Below are 21,314 nucleotides of genomic sequence, written 5' to 3'. Positions count from 1 at the left end.
TCTCCTTTCTCTCTCTGGGACCACAAGCCACCTGCCTTAGGGAGTCTCCAGGACCCATGTACCCGCTTCTAGTAGGAGCAGCTCCTGATAACAGGATAGACTGTTTCAGGCAAATACTGCCAACCTGTTAGAGGCAGATTCATTCCCTTAGCTGGGGTTTTCTTTATTTTGAGTGATGCTGTCTTTTGTTGGGTGTTTCAGCTTGCTGCAGAGGTTGCTTTAGCTGGTCTCCCTTTTCTGCAGGCCTGATCTATGTGACATATGGCGCAGCCTTCATGGTAGTGAAATCGATCAGCCATTTTGTTGGTTGGTTGGTTGTTTTGATGCCATCCAGACGGTGTGATGGCTAGGATAATATTTTTGTTTTAATGTATCATTTTTTGGAACAGAATGGACCAGAACTGGGGTGGGTCTGCTAGGGACAGTGAACGCACTTGAGACTGATATATCACCAGTAACATTGTGTCAGGACCAGGATCCAATGGGCATTCAGTGGCCCTTCCTTTCTACAGGCAGCTGTGCACAGCACCAGTACTGAGCATCGTATGGTGAAATTACTTGACTAAGAGTGAATAGTCGAGCATTCTTTGTTGCATTTTTTCCATCCCGCACTTCAGCAGCCTTGCTTTGGGATTTCACATACACAGGACAATAAACATTGTGTAGTGAGAATGTCTGACAAAATGGAGAGAACAGGTAACCTGTCAGTTCATGCAGAGCACCAGCTTTTCCTCATAGCAGGGCTTGACAGACATAGATTAGATTAGTGCTAGTATCTATCTATCTATCTATCTATCTGTCTATCTATAGGTCCTTATGCTTCACCCATCGTTGCACCTGTTATCTGAGTCCCACTATTAAAGCACTGCTGAAATCAGGTTATCACTTGTCTTCAACAGTTATGTAAAACATCAGATTTCCACTCCCACACTGCAGGCATTTTACTAGACAATACAATGGAGTTCGTTTTTCAGAAGGAATCTGCCAATATGGACAGTTGTCTGAATGGAAAGACATCAGCACATACAGTAACGAAGTACATCAGCTCACCTCACAGACAGTAATAATAACAATGTCTCCCATCAGTTGTGCAGACTCAGACAAGTGCACAGAACATGCTTTTCTTGCCATTCTCCTGTGTCACCTCTAGAGAGTGCAGTTGTAAAGGAAGAAATAAAAACTGCAGCACAAACTCCGACTGGTAATCTATGACTCAGGATATTCAAACAGACAGGAAAGATGTCTGCCTGTTTTCAGCTGTGCCTGGATAGCAGCACTGAGGCACCAGCTCGGGGCAGGAGGGTGTTAGACCCCTCCAGGCATTCTTTAGCAGTATGAAAGAAAACCCTCCTAAGGCACTGAGATCAGGGTGTAAGTCCCGTGAGTACACTTCATGTGCTGAGTCAAGTTAAATGAGTGAATCAGCAGATCCCCAGTGCAGGTAAAGGTGGGCAGCCCACAGGGTGAGCTTCCTCACCACCACCACATCATGCCAGTGTACCTCAACCCTGTCTTGGGGTGAAGGGAGTTCAGTCTCCAGAAGCCAGGCAGTTCTTGGTTTGCCTGCCAAGAATGCCCACAAGGGGACCAGTATATGTTGTCAGTGTTTGTGGTGTGTTTTGTATCTACATAGACACCTGGCTGCTAGGAACTGGACTGAGATCACCAATTCCTTTCACACAGGGTCCACTGAATGCCTGACAGCTTTTGGTCACTGGAGCCAGTGACACAGAGGTGAAAGGCTGCATATCACCCCCATTACATGTCCCTTGAGCACTTCCCAGCTCTTTAAACCTCTGACCTGAGCTCCTAGCCCTGTCCCCTGCCTGGAAAAGGCATTAAGTCTTGGAATTAATCCTTTGGGATGAGGGTCTCCACTGTGGAAGGTGATGCTCCCAACCTCCAGAAGAAATGGAGGAGGGGTGAAAAGAATAGTACCCTATGCCTAAGGGGAAAGATGCAATCAGAAAAGGAAGAGAAGATCTCAGCAGTATGTGCTATGCTTCACCCCAGAGGGTAGAAAAGTGACCAGGACTCAGTCAGATCTGGAACGGTTCTTGGCTTCTTTATCTAGTGAAGTATCAGAGGGGTAGCCGTGTTAGTCTGGTTTCACCCACGAAAGCTCATGCTGCAAAACGTCTGTTAGTCTATAAGGTGCCACAGGATTCTTTGCTGCTTTATCTAGTGAGACTATATTGCACTTCTCCAGCTGATGTCCCTGGTTCTCCAGATGTGGCCATGCAGCAAAGTGGGCTTGCTCTTCTTGCAGGGGCGGCTCCAGGCCCCAGCACGCCAAGCACATGCTTGGGGCGGCATGCTGCGGGGGGCGTTCTGCCGGTCGCCGGGAGGGCGGCAGGCGGCCCCAGTGGACCTCCCACAGGCGTGCCTGAGGAGGGTCCGCTGGTCCCGCAGCTTCGGTGGAGCATCCACAGGCACGCCTGCGGGAGCTCCACCGGAGCCACGGGACCGGCGACCGGCAGAGCGCCCCCCGTGGCGTGCCGCCGTGCTTGGGGCGGCGAAATGGCTAGAGCCGCCCCTGTCTTCTTGCCACACCCCAGACACAAGTATCTTCCCAAGCGAACACTCCACAAAAGGCTGCTGCAGTTTGAATTTTTTGGTTGCATGCTCAGGCATTCATGTGCCCATGGCTCAAGCTTCCTGTTCTCCTGGAGACAGGGAGACAGGCACCAGGATTGTTATTGGTAGGCCATCCAGAGCCAATGGGAAGTGAGCATCTTTGAAGGAGGGCTGCAATTGGGAGGCTATTAGGGAATAGACTGTTGCTGCCTATGGATGAAGCTGCAAATCTGGCACAGTGAGCACTGCACAGATAGACACCATCTAGATGAAAACGGGAACACACATGCACATCTGTAAAGAGCAGCAGCGGTGCTGGAACTGGGGGTGCTGCTGCACCCTCTGGCTTGAAATGGTTTCCATTATACACAGGGTTTACAATCTGGTCCCCCCACTATGCAAATTTTTCCAGCCCCCTGAAGAGCAATGCTCAGTTCAGGGGCCATTGGTTGCTACTTGTGACCCCACGTGTGCTTCCCTTTCCACGTGGCAGCTGGTCCCTGTGGGAGAAAGACAGCCTTTTGCTTTGAGAGTCTAGGCGTCCCCTTTGTGCACCGAGCAAGGGAGCCGTGTTATGGTCCCTGCTGTGCAGTTTAGGCTTCACAAGGCATGGTGGGCACTGGGGATGAAATGCCAAAGCTAGCTCCCTTTAGTCTGAAGATGTCAACACTGTCTAGTGATCCACAGGAGTCATTGGGAAGGTGTGTGAGCTCCTATGTGTAAACTGTGCAGGTTTGACTCAACGGCAGTAGCTGAAGAGAGCACCACATCATTTATAGCCCTTATTGTCTCTCACCTGATGGCTCATACCACCCTATTGATCTGAGATGCACAGATACTGTGCCACAAGCTCACTCACCCTCCTTTCCTCATAGTTTGTCCTTACTTATGCTCCCCTCCCCCCTTCAGCTGGTATCCCAGAAACCTCCCCTGCCCAAACAGGAAAAACATTGGGGCAAAGATTTGCTCAGCCAGTGAGGGCTACATTAAAAGAAGGAACCAACACCCTTTCCTTGCATCTATACAATAAAGGGTCTCAAACCTCTATAGCTTGTTCTGCCCTGCCTGGGTCCCCTCTCCTCTAGCCTCTCATATTGCTGCTCCAGTAATCACAAATGTTTTCAAATAGATAGGAGGCAAGGGGAGGGAAGTTTAGTACTAAGAGATTCTGAGAACATCTGGGACACTGTCCTTTTCAGTGCAGTATCTGGTGAAGACACGGAGTTGCTACATTCAGTGGGGTGTTGGTGATGTGCATTCCCATAGTCTCAGCTCCCCAGGTCCTTCACTTCTGTCTGGGGTCTCTGCATTCTACTACAGCCCATCTCAGATCTGTGGGTGGTGGAGCCTTCAGCAAGGTCACAGCAAGCACTGACAGGCACTGATGGGTGAGTCATGCTGCAGTAGCCAGGGTTGCTAGCAACAGGTTTGTTGATCAGTGTGCAGTCTAACTCCTGGTCTGGAGTCTCGTTTAATAGCAGAGCGCAATGTGTCACAGATTTGTTGTGCAAGGCTGTGGAGGAGCAAGGGCCATATTTTCAGTACCGGTGCTTGTTTATCTAGAGCATAGTGAGATTCATCTAGAGGCATGTTTCAAACCATGTGACATTGCATGTTTTCTTAAAAAATAAAATTAAAATGGGAGATCTGGATTGGGTTGTTGGGGAGAGCTGTTCATTGTAGCTCCAGCCTGGCAGACGAGCAGCACCACTCAGGGAGTGAAAGTGGGGGCAGAAAAGGTGACCTGGATTGAAAACAGAGATGCAGGGGTTAGTGAGGGTACAAGGGGCTTTCCCTCTTTATTACCTAAACTGCCAGTCAGGTAAACGCAGTCCACGGGTGTTCAGGGTAAATGATGGCTGGGAAGAGTTCTGTAGAGAAAAGAGGGGAGTTAAGGAAGCGCCCCGAGAAGTTACTGCAAGTGGCTGTTTTAGTCTCATTGCAATGATGTTCTGTTCAACGTGCCAAGGAAGTGTTTCTGTGCCCATGTATTCCTCCTAACGCTTACTTCCTTTCAGAGTGCCACACTGGCAGCCGTTCCCACTAGTGCTCAGCTAACGCAAGCTGTCTTACTGACTTGTCTTATAAGGGAAAGAAAACATCATGGCGGTTGGATAACTATAGCGAGTAACATATCCTCCCAGGATCATTGTATTAGTCACCTTTGGCCCTTCTCAGCCAAAGGCCTCTGGAGAACAGCCCCAGTGCACCTGTCTATCCAGCCATCTCATCTGCCCGGTGACCTGATATACGGCAAAGGCTTCTTCTGTGCTGGGGCTTCTTACCATCTGCTCCATCTTTTCTCAGCCCTGCTGCAGGGTAAAGGCCTCTCCAGCAATGTCCCTCCCCATCCATCCCAGCTCAGCGAGTGCCTCTTCAGCACTGATCACAGGTCTGAATGGACACAGATTTGGATGGCCCCTCACCATGCTTGTTCCCAGTCCAAAGTGTTTTCTTTTGTCTTTTAAAGAGGATTCAGGGATACCCTGAGATGTGACTATGTTTATCAGACACTCGGTTACCTCTAACATCTGATCTAATTTATCTCAGGGTGACATATACTGTTGGTCTGTATCTGTCATAACACATTGTGAAGGGCCGCGATATGGCATGAGTGGTGCAGCCCAGCATGGCACGTCCTAACATACAACTGCCAGCTAGGACATTTATGGAGATCCCAGCAAAACCGTATACATACAGTGAGAGTGTGGGGCAGGAAGGCCGAACAGCCCTAAGCAGGGAATCACTGATAGTCAGGGGACCACGGACACTGAACTCACCGCTAGAGGAGTGACCATGTCTGTACAGTAACTCACTTCCATACTCTTTGTATAGACATGATGGTTAATTGAGTCAGCATTTAATGGATCTAAAAATGGTGAATGTTTTACTGGACTTTACTCAGCTATTATCATAGGTTCTATGTAAGAGAATAAATACAATGAAATAGACTGATCACAATGGAGGGCGAGGTGGAGAAAGTCATGTTATGTAGAGGTTTACCAGGGGCTTGCATGGAGACCAAGTTGGATAAGTTGAGAGAGAAAATCAGGACTACATTGTTTGCTGTTTTTGTATGTTGTGTTTTTCCTGATTACAGTCCTTGAACCACAGAGTGCTCAATCAAAGGCCCTGATCATGCATTCTGATCCACAGCAGACCCATGCAAGGCTCCACACAGGGGCAGGAGTCCACCTGCATGGGTCAGCTTGCAAGATCAGGACCTAAGAATCGCCTCAGGGAGTAATCCAGTCACCACATATATCTTAATCTATATGGGCAGAGACATCTCTGAGAAACTACAACCCAATGTGGTTCTCTCATAGAGTGGGAGACCATGCTCAAGTATCACCAAGGCCTGGTCTACAGTACAAAGTTATGTTGACAGAAGCTGCCTTGCGGCAACCTCGTTGTGCCTGTGTCTACACTTAAATTTGTCTCCCATGGATGTAAGCACCCCATTACAGCGACATAGTAACACCACCTCCCCGAGCAGTGTTGAGCCACAGTCAATGGACTGTGGTAGATACAGCGCGAGTGTAGATATTGCATTACTTATGTTGACCCTAACTGTGCTTCATCAGCTGTCACACGCCTGCCACTGACTGCTCTGGTCACAGTTGTGAACTTCACTGCTTAAGGTAACAGAGACTGGAAGGTCCCTTCCCTTTGAAAGCCCTGACAGTTTTTGAAATGCCTTTTCCTGACTGTCCAGCTTGGCAAGCACACCTAGCAGCTCTCCATTGTTGTGTGTAGTTGCCCAGGTGACTATGATGGCTGCATGCTCCTGTGCTCTGTCTTGGAGTTGACAGGAAATAGTAGATCTCCTGGATCTGTGGGGAGAAGAGGCTGTGCAGGCACAGATATGGATCAGCTGTAGAAATGTGGACATCTACAAGCAAATGTAATGGGGGATGCAGGAGCAGGGGTATGATGGGCCACCAGCAGTGCTGCATGAAAGGGAAGGAACTGCGTCAGCCCCATCAAAAGGCCAAGGAGGTGAACAGTCAATCTGGTGCCAAGCTGCAGACCTGCTGCTTTTAGACAGAGGTGCATGCCATACTTGGTGGAAACCCCACCACCACCCTGCACACCACTGTGGATACCTCTGAGAAGCCCGGGTCACAGGCCCTTGGCATGAACAGAAAGAGCAAGGAGGAGGTGGAGGAGGAAGATAGGGGACATGTGACTGGGGGATCCAGCTATGCCATGAGCCAGGACCTCTTTGTGACTGCACCGCAGTCCAGTCCTTCCCAGCAGTTGAGCACAGGAAAGCTCGATGCAGGAGAAGGAACCTCAGCTACTTTTCCCCTTTTGCTTCACAGATATTATGGAGTACCCAGCAGATAGCCATAACCATTGAGATTTTTTTTCACTCAGATCCAATCTTGTGAGTAAATAATGCCAACGTCCCTTCAATCTACCAAAGGCACATTCAACTGTAATTATGCACCTGCTGAGCCAGGAGTTGAATCTTTCCTTGATGCTATTGAGGTGGCTCGTGTATGGCTTCCTGAGCCAGGGGAGCAAGGGGTAGGCTGGGTTCCCCATGATCCTGACTGGCAATTCAACATCACCAATGGTGATCCGCTGGTTGGGAAAGAAAGTCCCTGCTTGTAGCTTTCTTAACAGTCCTGTGTTCTTAAAGATACAAGCATCATGCACCTTCCCTGACCAGCCAACACTGATGTTGATCAACCATCCCCGGTGATCCATCAGCACTTGCATAACCATAGGAAAGTAGGCTTTTCTGTTGATGTACTCCATGGCATGGTGGTCTGGTGCCAAAATAGGGATATGCGTGCTGTCTATTGCTCCAGCACGGTTTGGGAACCCCATTGCTGCAAATTCATCCACTATGTCCTGCACATTGCCAATAGTTACAGTCCTGCATAGCAGGAGACAATTAATGGCCCTGCACACTTGCATAATCCCACTATGGATTTTCCAACTTCAAAATGATTTTCCACTGACCAGTAACAGTCCAGCATTGCAAGTTTCTGTAGTGTGATCACCACTCACTTCTCCATGGTGAGTGCAGCTGTTGACCCTGCACTGGAAGACTAGGGCAACCTCAGCACACAGATCCAGGGATGTGGCCTTGTGCATGTAGAACTGATGAATTAAATTGTTCACTTTATTAATGTAACTTCATAAGTAACTTTTTATGAATTAAACAACATTCATTCATAAAACTGGTTATCCCAATAACTGGCTAATTGACAATTAAGATGCTTGTTAAGAGCCACAGCCTTCAGCCAGTTGCCCTTGTAAATTTCACTGTCAATCCAGTTCCTGCTTAAATCACTGAGACTTGCACTGTTTCAGTATTGTAACTTTTGTTCACTGTTTGCCATTCACTTCACTTGGCTACTTCTGTTCACGGTTTGCCATATTGTAATTCAAACCCCATTTTAAAATGCTTACTTCATTTTGTAAAAGCTTGCTGCAACCTTCATTTTTGCAAACCCTTCTGTAATCTGATTAGTTTAGGTTAGATGTGTGAATGAAGTATGTACTGATGACGGAATCAACCTCCAGCACCAGCCTGTTCTGATGAAATAGAGTTCAAACACCAACAGCTGAAGATGCAGGCAACCGCCCTAACAAAGTAAGAAGAGTCCACCCTAAAAAGAACAAAACAAAGGTTAAATAGAAGGAAGATCAAAGCCAGGTCCGAGTCTGAAAGTCACGTCAGCAATTGACGGGTGATCAATCACACTGAACCCAGAGGCAGCGTGACACAGCAAGACCTATAGACTCTGGTTTCAAACTAAAGCCTACAAAAAGGATGGGTGAGATGGAAGACTTTTGAATGGTAACGTTCTGCTGCCAACATGGGAGGGCAGACCCAGCCCTTCTTTGTGCCCGGCTTTCCTGGCCAGTTAGCCGCCACAAGCTACAAACCCAAGCTGCAAAATCAAGCCACGGACTCAAGCTATGTTCAGGACTGGTTACTATACAGCAACTGCAGAACATCTGATGGGGGGTGTGTGTGTGTACAGGTATTAGTTATTGGTCATCAATCAAATTGGGTTATCATAATAAATGTGGCAGCTTTGCCTTGCCCCCTGAAATGATCCTGTGTAGTTCTGTCTGCATAACATTATTGGTGGATAATGCAGTAGGGGGAGCAAGCATAGAATCTACGATTATAGCCTGGCACTATAGGAAAAAGATTGTAAACTTTCAGTTAATTAACCAAATAAACTCTGAAGGAAATAGGAGTTTAAGTTTGCATATTGTAAAGTTGCTCTTTCAGGAGTTGTAAGTTGCTGTTCCAGGAGTTAAAAAGGGAAATTGCTCTTTCAGGAGTTGTAAGCTGCTCTTTCATGTTCTCTGCTGATTTGGTTCTTCTTGTGGCTCTGCAAATACTGAAGGATTGTGCATCCTGTGCTTGCAGTGCTTATGATAATAGTGCAGAGCTGTGCAGGCTCCATGCTTCTGTCAGAGATGGCAAACACCGAGGAGGGATACCCGGGTTCATGGGATTTTTAAAAAAGGCATGAAAATGATGGGATGTAGATTACATTACGGGATGTAGACACTTGCATGCTGGGAAGTTGATCCTTGCTCCCTGTCACCCCTGCGTGACTCATTTTTGACCCACCATGCATTGCCAAATCTTCCCAACAGACAGTGGCAGGTTGCACACTGGGATATCTACTCACGGTGCGCCGCCCTGTGCATTGACACACACTCTCCTAGTGAGCACGCAGAGTGCTGACACGAGGAGCCACACCGCGGCGGCTTTATGCCAATGTAACTTGGTTCGGCAAAAGTTTGTAGTGCAGACACGGACTGGGAAGTGGACTAATGGCAGCCCCCAAAACAGACATGTGTGTCATACGGGAAAAATACAAAATTGGCAAGAACCAACATTTAGTTTGGCAAATTTTGAAAATATTTCAGAAAACAAACCTGTGAAGAGCTCTCTCAAAGCAACACACTTCTCTGCTGAGATCCTGATTGATCCTGGCTGCCACAGGCTACAGTGGCACATTGGCTGATTCGCAGTTATGCAAGAACAGAGCAGTCACTCTGGAAAGGAAAGCTGTTGAGTCATACCATCCATCTCTTTCCCAGTTTTGTTTAGTAATGTTCAGTAAACCTAGTGGTTAGAACAGGAAGATAGGAAGCCTGGGTTCAATTCAACCCTCTGACACTGACTTACTGTGTGACCCTGTGTAAGCCATTTTCCCTCTCTGTGCCTCAGTTTTCCTCTTTGTGACATGGATAATAATACCTTCCTGTCTAACAGAGCAGTCATGAGGCTTAATTATTTTTGTAATTATTGTGTGTGAGACAAACTCCTTGGACGAAAGGCACAAGGGAAAGATGAAGTGTTATTATTGGTGTGGCTAATGCAGGAAGTATATGTGTAATGGGATCAAGTGTAACTTAATTTCTTGGAATTACCACATACCTGATTGACACAGGGATATGGTCTGACATTACGCCTTTATTCCAGCTAATAAACATGTGGCATGTCAGTTATACTCACATATTTTGCTCTTGTTGATACAAAAGAGATGACAAGCCAGTTCACTTTGACCACCTCCCTCCAGAACATGTTTTTCCTGTAAAACCTTGTAACCTGTAATTAGGGCCTCAACTGAATTGTGGGGAATGATGGCAGGTTTCATGGGCTAGTAAAAGCCAAACAATTCCTGATTCTCTTGCATTTCACAGTTGGTCATGGCTAAGCAAACAAAAGTGCCCACCTCCAGGGTCACTTTTATTAACAGATAATGAACGGGGTGAAAGTTAGTTTCTAATCAACGTACAGTAAATAAGAGAATAAAGTTTAAAATGTCAGTCCCCTGACAGGATTTGAAGCAGCACTTTATTGGCTAATTGTTTATGCCCTTTGCTCTGCATGCTGTTTTTTATGCTGATAATTTCCCTTAAAAAAAAATCAGTGAAAGTGGCAGGTCGTAACAGCAATTTATAATAGCCAAGTTTCTTTGATTCATGCTTTTGGATGTATTTTAGTATTGGTATTTATTTAATTTGTTACAAAGGGTCAGACTGAGATAGTACCTGGCTGGGAGGCCTCCAAGGAAGAGCTAGATTTAGCAGTCTGCAGTGCTGTGCCTCTAGCAGCCAGCACTCAATCTAATCTTAATTTTACCTCTCTAATCTACCGCAAGTATTTATAGAACACCAATTACTATAGAATGTAGGCCCCATTTCTCCTGAATCAGTGCCCCACTGTGGTTCACTAGGGGGTGATGTACTGCTGGAGGTGCTTTGTGCTGAGACATAAAACCAAGCTCACCATGGTTTGAAGTCACTAAAGAACCTATGGCACTGCTACAGAACACCAATATCCTGGCCAAATTCCCACTTCAGGTCATTATAATGTGTCTTGAATAAATTCCCGCTGCCCTTTCCCTGGAACACGGTATTCTTCTCTACTTCCTGTCCTAAACAATTGTGCAGTGCTGATGTGTGTCCTTAATGGCCTTGACTATACGAGAAAAGGTACAAGAGTGTAACTACATTGATTTTAAATTGATCTAGTTAAACTAGCACGAGTCCTTAATGTAGGCAAACAAACTGGTTTAACTCTTTCTTAGATCAGATTAACTTGCACCAGTAAATTACCAAATCAAACTAAACCAATGTAACCTCTTAGGTGCCTGATAGGACCATCTGAAAGGGTAGCACAAGCAAATACAGGCAGCATGAGGAAGCCTAACAGGGCTTCAACAAAAGGGGACCAAGTGTACATTTATTTCATGTTTGGTTTAACAGCTGACATAGTCACAGTTTGTAATGACTTTTGTGTCCACGGGTTATGCTGTGGTTTATTACATGCCATGACCTGTTAAAGAAGCCACAGCAGATCCTTATCAGCTGCACCAAATGAGAATTTTGCCCTCCTTGTTATGAATTTTAAAGGCAATGTAGTCTGCAGGAATGAGCACAAGGCTGGAAGTCAGGAGATCCTGATTTCTAATCCTGACTCTACCACTGACTCAGTATAGCCCATGGCAAATCATTTCCCCACACTGTCTCAGTTTCCTCATTGGTGAAATGTGCATAGTAACACCTACCTCTTAGGGATGTTGTGAGAATTAATTAGTTAAAACCCATACAGTGCTTTGAACAGATAATGCTCTACACCAGGGGTCGGCAACCTTTCAGAAGTGCTGTGCCGAGTCTTCATTTAGTCACTCGAATTTAAGGTTTCATGTGCCAGTAATATATTTTAACATTTGTAAAAGGTCTCTTTCTATAAGTCTATAATATATAACTAAACTATTGTTGTATGTCAAGTAAATAAGTTTTTTTAAATGTTTAAGAAGCTTCATTTAAAATTGACTTAAAATGCAGAGCCCCTGGACCAGTAGGCAGGACCTGGGCAGTGTGAGTGCTGCTGAAAAACAGCTTGTGTGCCGCCTTCGGCACGCGTGCCATAGGTTGCCTACCCCTGCTCTACACTAATGCTAAATATTACTATTGTAACACTTGCAAGAAGAGCATTTATAATTTCTAAGTTGTTTTTAACATTCCAAAACCATACCCTCCTATGCTCATAATGTTTTAGGAGATCGGGCAATATAAGAAACAAAATCCGTGCTTTAGATCTGGCTGCTTGGAATGTGGATGGCTTTGCTTTTGTGTCATTAGACTGGATTAACGTGTCAGGTGATGTGCTACAAACACCGTTGGCAGATGTGTGACATCCTAACTTTCTGGAATGGCTGCCAGCTTCAAGGCTGGGTTGATCAAATTAACCTTCAGTTTGCCTATCCCCACGCTTATAACAACATATGCTGGTGATGATGCAGTGATGACAGTAACCAACTTTTGATACTCATCTATGCATGCCCTGATTTTCCTGATGGGAATCAAAGAATATGGGATCAGACTCTCACATAGTGTAGGTCAGTGTAACTCTGGAGCTATGCTGATTTGCACCAGCTGAAGATCTGGCCCATTAATTCCAGATAACCACTATTCCTATCTTCCCCCCGCAAATGTTTTTACTCAAGATTAAATACTACCTGATACAAATATAGATTTTGCTTCCTTGAGCACTCTAAATATTTAATTTGGAAAACGGTATGTACTCATGTCAACATATTCCTGATTATTGCTGTTATCGGATGGCTATCAAGAAAAGCCTAGGAAACTCAGGTAACTAGGTGTTATCCTCAGAGCCTGTTGAACAGTGTCCCCTGTTGGGGTATCAAGTACAAGTTAGTTTACAGTGAGTCTCACAGGAAGTTGTGGTTTTGTTTTGTTTTTATTTTTTTAGCATTATCAATAATGTTTGGTTTGCAACATATTCCTATTTCATAGCCAAGCTGCCTCAAACTATCTTCATACTATTACTTAATATGAATTGAGCACCTTACAAACTATAGGGGACACAGTCATCTCACGTATGACTCAACATTTCTATTTGGTAAAAACACACTTTTCCAAACCCAAAGTCCAATAGAACTGTTTCCATTAATTTGCCATTGAAATGTCAGTGTAAATAATTGTTTTCAAACCTTCCCCTAAAGCTTGCCCCCATGACTCTGAAAGGGAAATAGACTATAAGCACATGTGAAACTGACCTAAATGATTTCCATTGCTCAATCTGAGAGAGAGGAGAGAAACAAAGAAAGCAATTAAACAGCATGCATGGGGAAAAGTGAGATATTTAAATTCCTCTGGTATTACTCTATAGGAAAAGAAATGTATGTGTCTACAATATGTGATTTTTGATTAATCCTCTCAGAGCACCAATGTGAGGTATTACCCCCCATTTTACAGATGGAGAAACTGAGGCAGAGACATCCAGTGACCTACCCAAGTTCACAAAGGGATAATTATTAGAGGCATGACTAGAATTCAGGAGTTCATGTGCTCAGGCCACTTAGCCTCTGCCTCTCTTCTGAGCTAGATACAGGGCAGTGGCTATTCTGCAATGGCCCAGGCCAGGGGAGCTGGGTCCTGGCCATGCCAGTGGGGCTCAGGATTTTTAGCTCTCAACTGGGCAGTACGGAGAAAGGCAGGTCAGTGTCACATCTAGGCCTACCTCCATGGGACCCCACCTCTTCTCTGCACGCACACTGAGCCCCCCATGGGACTCTATCCTCCTGCCCCCTAGCACCCCCCTCCTCCCCGCGGGACCCCGCCCGCTGCCTCCCCTCGCCTCCTGCCCCCCCACGGGACTCCGCCTCCTGCCCCCCCCGGGACCCCGCCCGCTGCCCCCCTTTCGCCTCCTGCCCCCCCACGGGACCCCGCTCGCTGCCCCCCCTCGCCCGCTGCCCCCCCTCGCCTCCTGCCCCCCCACGGGACCTCGCCCGCTGCCCCCCCTCTCCTCCTGCCCCCCCCCGCCCTTGGGACCCCGCCCGCTGCCTCCCCTCGCCTCCTGCCCCCCCCGGGACTCCGCCCGCTGCCCCCCCTCGCCTCCTGCCCCCCCACGGGACCCCGCCCGCTGCCCCCCTTTCGCCTCCTGTCCCCCCGCCCGCTGTCCCCTCCTACCCGGCCGCTCCCCCCCGCACCCCCCGCCGGACCCCACCCGTCCGGAGCCGCCTCCCCTCCCGCGGCCGGGAGGCGAAGTCTCGCGAGAGGGCGGGCGGGGGCCGCTGGCTGCGGGCGGCGCGGAGCGGAGCGGCGGACGCGGAGCAGCCGGAGCCCGGGAGAGGCGCTGAGGGAGGCGGCACCGAGCCCGGCCCGGCCCGGGGACCCGCTCCGCACGGGGGGCACGGCCGGCCCCGCCCCGCGCTCGCTGCGGCCCGGCCCGGGGCTCCCGAGCAGGCGGGGCCCAGGCGGCCTCGGCTCCCCGACCCCTGCCATCCTAGCGGCCGAGCCCGGCGCTGCCGCCGGGGCAGCCTCGCCCGGACCCGGACCCGGACCCGGCCTGGCCCGGCCCCGGGCCGCCTGCCGAGCCGCCTGCCGAGCCGGCGGAGGGTAAGGGCCGGGGGGCGTCTGGTGTCGTCACTGCCGGCGGGGGAGCCGGGCCCCGCGCTGTGGGGCCGGGGCCTGGGCCGGGCGGCGGGGGGGTCGGACTGAGGGCGGGTGTTCGGGGGGCAGAGCCGTGGGGGGGTCGGACTGGGGGGGTCTGTTCGGGGGGGCCGAGCCGGGGGGGCTGGACTGAGGGGGGCTGTTCGGGGGGGTCGGACTGAGGGGGGCTGTTCGGGGGGGGCAGGAGCCGGGGGGGTCGGACTGAGGGGGGCTGTTCGGGGGGGGGTCGGACTGAGGGCGGGTGTTCGGGGGGCAGAGCCGTGGGGGGGTCGGACTGATGGGGGCTGTTCGGGGGGGCAGAGCCGGGGGGGCTGGACTGAGGGGGGCTGTTCGGGGGGGGGTGTCGGACTGAGGGGGGCTGTTCGGGGGGGCAGAGCCGGGGGGGCTGGACTGAGGGGGGCTGTTCGGGGGGGGGTGTCGGACTGAGGGCGGGTGTTCGGGGGGCAGAGCCGGGGGGGGGGTCGGAGGGATGGGGGCGGGGCGGGGGGGCAGAGCCGGGGGGGGTCGGACTGATGGGGGCTGTTCGGGGGGGCAGAGCCGGGGGGGTCGGACTGATGGGGGCTGTTCGGGGGGGCAGAACCGGGGGGGCTGGACTGAGGGGGGCTGTTCGGGGCGGGGGTCGGACTGAGGGCGGGTGTGCCGGGGGGCAGAGCCGGGGGGGGTCGGACTGATGGGGGCTGTTCGGGGGGGCAGAGCCAGGGGGCCTGTTCGGACTGAGGGGGCCTGTTCCGGGCGGCAGAGCCAGGGGGGCCGGACTGAGGGGGGGTGTTCGGGGGGCGGGGGCCGGACTGAGGGGGTGTGCCGGGGGGCAGAGCCGGGGGGGGTCGTACTGGGGGGGTGTTCCGGGGGGCAGGAGCTGCCCCCTCCCGGGCCGGGGCCGAGGGCCGGGCGCTGGGTTGGGAGGGGTGAGCCGTGGCATTGCAGCGCCGCAGGCGGCCCGGGGGGCAGGTGTACCCCGTTTGGGGGAGGAACATCCCCCCTGCTCCCCTCCCCCTGCGCGCTACTGCAATGCTGCAGCAGTCCCGGCTCCTTCCTCAGCCCCAGCCCCGGCGGTGTGTTGTGCACTGACGGGAGGGGGAGTAATGGCGCTTCCCTTGCAAAGGTTACTCCTTTTCCTCCGCTCTTCGTCGACAGCAGGGCTGGCCCGATACCCCTTTTTCCAGCTCTCTGCCATGGGAGGCTCTGTCTGTCTGCAGCCGTTGCTGCTAGAGACAGGGATGTCCCAGGGCTGTGAGAAGGCGGGATGTGGCTATTATTTTTCTTTACACTAGATGGTTTTGTGGATGTGATGGATTGCATGGTAAATGCTAATCAGTTCTTATATGTGTATTCCTCCCTTCCCTCTTCGCATGAGAGGTAATGTTCTGTATTTCCTCAGATACAGTCAGGTGCTTTGTTTGTTTGTTTGTTTAAATAGCTCCTTTATTCCAGGGATCCTATTCTATACTGGAGACTTGCTCCTCCCAGAGTGGTGAGTTTTTAGTGTAAATACCATTTTGCTCAGTGCAGATATGGATTTAGGCAAAAGTGACCTATATAAAGACCTCTTATTGCTTCCCTTCAGCTGTATTTAGTGACTGTACCCATCTGTAAAGTAACATTTTTCCAAACATTTTAATTTGTCAAATCAAAATATCTAATTGGATCTAGATTTCTGAAACCTCTCAGTCAGTGTTGCTTTTGGTTCTTGCAGTAGTTATTTAGAGAGATCTTCTAACCTGATTTGCTGCAAACATTGTTGGAAATGTTAGGATTCAACCTTATAACAGTAAAAAATACAGTAGGTACATTACAAATTACAGGCACTCAGCATAGTGGTAGGTGCAGTACAAGAAATGGAAAATAATAGAATTAGAACTATGTTGTCAAATGCCAGTATTTAAATATCTTACTGAATATGAAAAAATATGATTAGGTTTGAGATCCTGATTCTGTTTATTTTCTAATATTTGCAGAGAGCTAGTATTTATTGTCCTTGTATCTCCTGTTTATCATGGCATGGAGTATTTGATTAGGTGGCATTTTAGTGAATGAGTTGGTTAAATAGCAGTTGCTTTAACTAGTTGAACAAATTGTGACCTTCACCTTTGATGATCACATTTGTAGAGTATTTATAGCAATTTCTCCATAAAGGACAGATTAATGAGATGTTACCTTCAGGTTTGAATGTCATTGATTGGTTAGTATTAATGCTATTTATAGTGAATATATCCCATTCTCTTTGTTTTATGTATTTGCATAAAGGTTGTAGTCTTGGAATGTTTAAAAAGAAATACTTCAAAATGCCGTTTCTAATGTGCAGTAGTACATCTTGTTGAATACTGTAGTTCAGAGGCTAAAATGTCTGAAGAATAGCTCTAGTGTGTAATACATTGTAATAGTGAAGACATTATCAAAGCAATGGAAAATCAGGATATTTTGGTACTGGGGATGTGGATTTGTTTACATAGTTCATGATTACAGAATAACCCATCCTAGTCTAATATATGTGATTTCAAATATTTCTCTCAAAACAAATTTGAGGTTGCATCTTGATTCCAGTTGTTCCTGCTCTTGTTAACTGTTTTGTAACTTTTGTTGTTTTGTAGCTTTTGTTACTTATGTCCAAGGACAAAATAACTAACAACTGATTTGAGCCTTCATGTTAGATTGTTCACAACATTGTCCTAATTTATGCTAGTGTGTTTGCCCCTGGTTTTAGAACCCTTCTTCTTGGTATGTATTGACTCAAAAATGAAGATACATTTGAATCCTATCTTGACATCTGAACTCGAGAGATGGAATTTTTCTTGTGTGTTGAGGGTGTTTCAGTAAGGAGAGATTTAATTCGGAAAGTTCTGTTTAAATATATGTAGCTTGTTGGTTAAAATAAGAGTCTAATGTGAAGGGCCTATAGACAGGTCATTATCAGAGAAGCTAAAATTAAATGGCATGTGTGGAGGGCCAGATGTTGGGGTCAGAATTATGTATACCTATAGTTATTTAAATCCTAAACTGAACTATTGAAATGGTGTATCTCACGTCACACCCTCCCTTTAAATTCCATCGTAAGCTAACTTGAAGAATTTCCTTTAAAAGTTATTTACTCTCCTGTACCCATTTATATAACTTTCATCTTTGTCTTTGCTGTAATTCCCTGACGTTTGTTACTTGAATAAAATATTTTAAACAGAAGTTGTAAAACACAGCTAACTTTTTAGAATTAATAAGTAGTATTCGAAATATAACACTGCTGGTTACAGTTTTGTAGTGTAAGGTCATTTGTCAAATGTCTCCTAATGCTGCATTTCCTGTAATGTATATTTTGGTGAACAATAGATAAGGTAAAGAATTTGTTTTAAAGACTGTACAGATAGATCATTGCTGTATAGTAAGATTAGTTCCACGATTGACAAAATGTGTGTAGTCTGCATGCGTGCATTCCCATATTTGTTTACTTCCTAATTGCAGTCTATTTTTTTTTCTACCTGTAAAGCTTCATGTTGTAGTGACTCTTTTGTCATAGGAAAGGTGTAGTGTCACTCCATCCACTCCAAGCAGATCATTGCTCCTAAGCCAAACAAATGGACAGTACAGTTCACTTGGAGAATATTTCTGTTGTGTGTTTAGCAAACAGTGGAAACCAGCTATTTTATTAAAGAAAAATGGACATTTGGATAGATTTGTGTCAAACCTAAACAAGATCTGTGGAGAGACAATGGCAAATGTCTTTTTTTTTTCTTGAAATGTATATTGATGGCCAGTCAAGTATACTTAAACATCTAAAAAAAAATTGTCAATTTTAGAATCATAGGCATGTATATTGGTACATTCAGGCCCATATTAGAAGCTAAGGATCTTTATTCAGCTATTTAAGATAGAACATTGTGGTTCTTGATCCCATCCCCCAAAATATAAGGGCTGGGTCTAGCCTCATATTTCATATAGCAATATGTTATTAAGCATCATGATATTATCTCCATGACTCCATAAGACAACCCTAGCAAAGTGGGGAACCCATGTTTAACTCTAGACTTGTTCTTTCATTTCACAAGCCTGCAAGCTCCCGTCTGTACTAGAAAAATCCTCTATGGATGACAGCAAACTTCAGGTACAAATGACTCATGGCCTCAATCAACCATGGTTGAGAATGGCTTACCTGCAAGTATATTCAAAGCCATTTTAACATCCATTATGGGTATTGAAAATGGATTGGCACTGTCTACACTAGTGACCAATTCAGGAGTGAGAATAATTTGACTTGGTGTAGGGAGAACTCCTGGTGGATACAATTTGTCACCCACTGGACATTTGCTACCAGCTTTAAGTGACTGAAAAGATCACTGAATAGAAAGGGGTGCTTTAAAGCACTTCTTTCAAAGTTTGTAGAAGGAGTTTTTAAAAAGAGTGCACATTCTCCATTGTGATTTTAAGAGGAGGAGAGACTGGGAAACAAAATGGAAAAATCCCAAGGATAAAAGGGCATAGAACCACTAACCACCTCCTGCTCAGGCAAAGTGATGGGGAAGTTATGTTTTGAAGGACTAGTAAGCAAAAACAGTTCACCCTGTGAAAATGCTATTGGGAGTATAAGGACATAGAATTAGAGTTGAAGTGCATTTTTTAGGAAAAAAGTGTTCAACACTGAGGGAAAGAGTGTAGATCTGTTTAAAAGTGCAGTCACCATTTTAAACAGCTATATGATATTCTCCTTATTTATGTACTGGCATACAGTGCAGAGCACATTAACACACACAGAAAGATGCTGTCCCTGTCTCAAGATGCTTATAGTCTGTCTAAGCAACTCAACATGTTGGGTGACTCTAAGGAGGTTTCCTAGAGATTTTGTTGTTGTTGTTGTTGTGGCGGGGGGGGGGGGGGAAATTGATAATCAATAGCTGAAAGGATGATTTTGTTGCCATGGGTTAGCAGTTGAGGGTTTCTTCTAGTAATTTATCAAAATTTGAAACAGTTATTTGTTGTGTGAGTTCCTGAGGAATCTGAGTTTCATAATTCCTGGTATCTTTGCCAGAAGAAGTGACATCACAACCACTGTAAAAGTAGTTTGAAAATGGCCTAGTCTGTGGTTGTTTTTGTCTACATACACATGCTGCATTGGTTTAACTAAAATCATTTGAAAAATGGATTTAAACTGGTGTAAACTCCTGTGTGGGCACACTTAAATAGATTTACACTTACATTGCTTTAGCTTTTTGCCACTGATTTAACTTATCTTTAACTTATATTGATTTAAAAATCAAATCTAGTTAAAACAGTACAATTTATTTTGTAGATGGGGGCTTAGATTTCCAATGTTCAAACATGTTGGTGTTTAGAGGTAGGATGGTTTGGTTTGGTTTCTAAAACAGGAAAAAAGCACTCTCAGTCCAGATAGAGCATCCACAAATAGAGTTATTCTGAAATTCTTGTTCTGCTTTCAATTTACATCCTACCTTAGGCCTGGTCTACACTTGAAACTTACATCAGTTTCACCACTTACACCACTCTCAGGGGTGTGAAAAATCCATAACTTTTGAGATGTAGCAATATTGACCTAAACCCTTGTGTAGACAGTGATAGGTTGACAGAAGAATTCTATCCACCTAGCTACTGATTCTCACGGGGGTGGATTATCTCCACTGATGGGAGAAATCTTCCCATCGGAGTAAGCAGTGTCTACACTGAAGCGCTACAGCAGTGGAGTTATAGTGTTTTAAGAGTGGTGCATACCCTTTATCTGGAATAATTTTCATGTGTAGAAAACCCCTAAAATAGATAGATGGGCCCAACTAGTCACTGAAAGTGACGCTTCATTAATGTGAATGGGCAATAGTTCGGACTTTAGCCTCTGCTATTGTTTGGCTGTAGGCAGTTTTATACAGGGTTGGGTTAATAGGGCTTCAGCACATAATTCTTGATGGTGAACACTATCTTCTACAAGAGAAAAAACTAGAAACTGAATTGTATTTTACTTTTTAAAATAAAATGGAAGTTTAGATTCTGAGGAAAGAAGCAAAAATCAAAAAGATCTAAAGTTATGACACTTGCAGTTTTTCTATGGCTGTGACTTTTCCCTGGCACTGGCTATAACTATCTACAGCCATGAAGATATTTCTGTTATAGTACGCAATAATGGGCAGCGTGCGGTGTTCCCCCCACCCCCTTCACAGTTCTATAAAACAGCGACATCTGAAGAACATATGAGATGTTAAATCTTATTTTAGGGTAGTTTTCTAGTGGAATACATGTGAATAGTTTCTGTGAATTTAATTACGCTTTAGCTGTACATCTGTGATGTTAAACCACATTTAAAAATTCTTCTGGCTGTCTTCTATGGATTCAAGAGTTTACCTACAGTTCAGTTTGAGACTGAACATCAGTGTGTGTTGTACTCAGGGCCCTTCATTGGGTTTCTATTTTGTTTAAAAATGACTGGGAATTAAAGTGTTGATTCTAAAATTTAAAAAATGGGTGAAAATCGGTAACAAAAATGAAAAGCGGGAATGGGGGATGCCCAGTAGTCATATAGGCTGAGGGAGGTTTAACTCACCACCTCAGTGAGTAAAGTAGTCTTCAGCCTCTCCCTTACCTCAACTACATTTAAACCCCCTGCCTTTAGTAGCCTGCCTCTGTTGGCCGAGCATCAGAAGGCACAACTCTCTCAAGGGGCAGATTGGCCACTGGGAGCAGCCAATCTCTTTCTGCTGCTGAATCAGCCTTCCCACTCTTCCTTCTTGGTTCCTATAACATTTCTTGCCCACTCCCCAGTCTGGTCTCCTGAGATT

The 21,314-nt window shown here is 46.6% G+C and overlaps 1 protein-coding gene across 2 annotated transcripts in view; it reads left to right on the top strand.

The window, feature by feature from the left end:
* TAOK1 (TAO kinase 1) overlaps nt 1-21,314 on the top strand; it is a 143,024-nt gene that overhangs the window by 26,205 nt on the left and 95,505 nt on the right. The window contains exon 1 of one of the 2 annotated variants that reach the window (XM_044993456.1): nt 15,635-15,652. The exons of the other annotated variant lie outside the window; for it this stretch is intronic. The gene's annotated coding sequence lies outside the window, so the exon portion shown is untranslated. Of the gene's footprint in view, nt 1-15,634; nt 15,653-21,314 lie in introns of those variants that run through there. 2 annotated transcript variants of the gene reach the window in all.

Source organism: Mauremys mutica, chromosome 19 (genome assembly GCF_020497125.1).
Source record: "Mauremys mutica isolate MM-2020 ecotype Southern chromosome 19, ASM2049712v1, whole genome shotgun sequence".
Taxonomy (NCBI): Eukaryota; Metazoa; Chordata; order Testudines; family Geoemydidae; genus Mauremys; species Mauremys mutica.
Note: the sequence above shows the minus strand (reverse complement) of the source record. Positions and strands in the feature narration are given on the sequence as shown.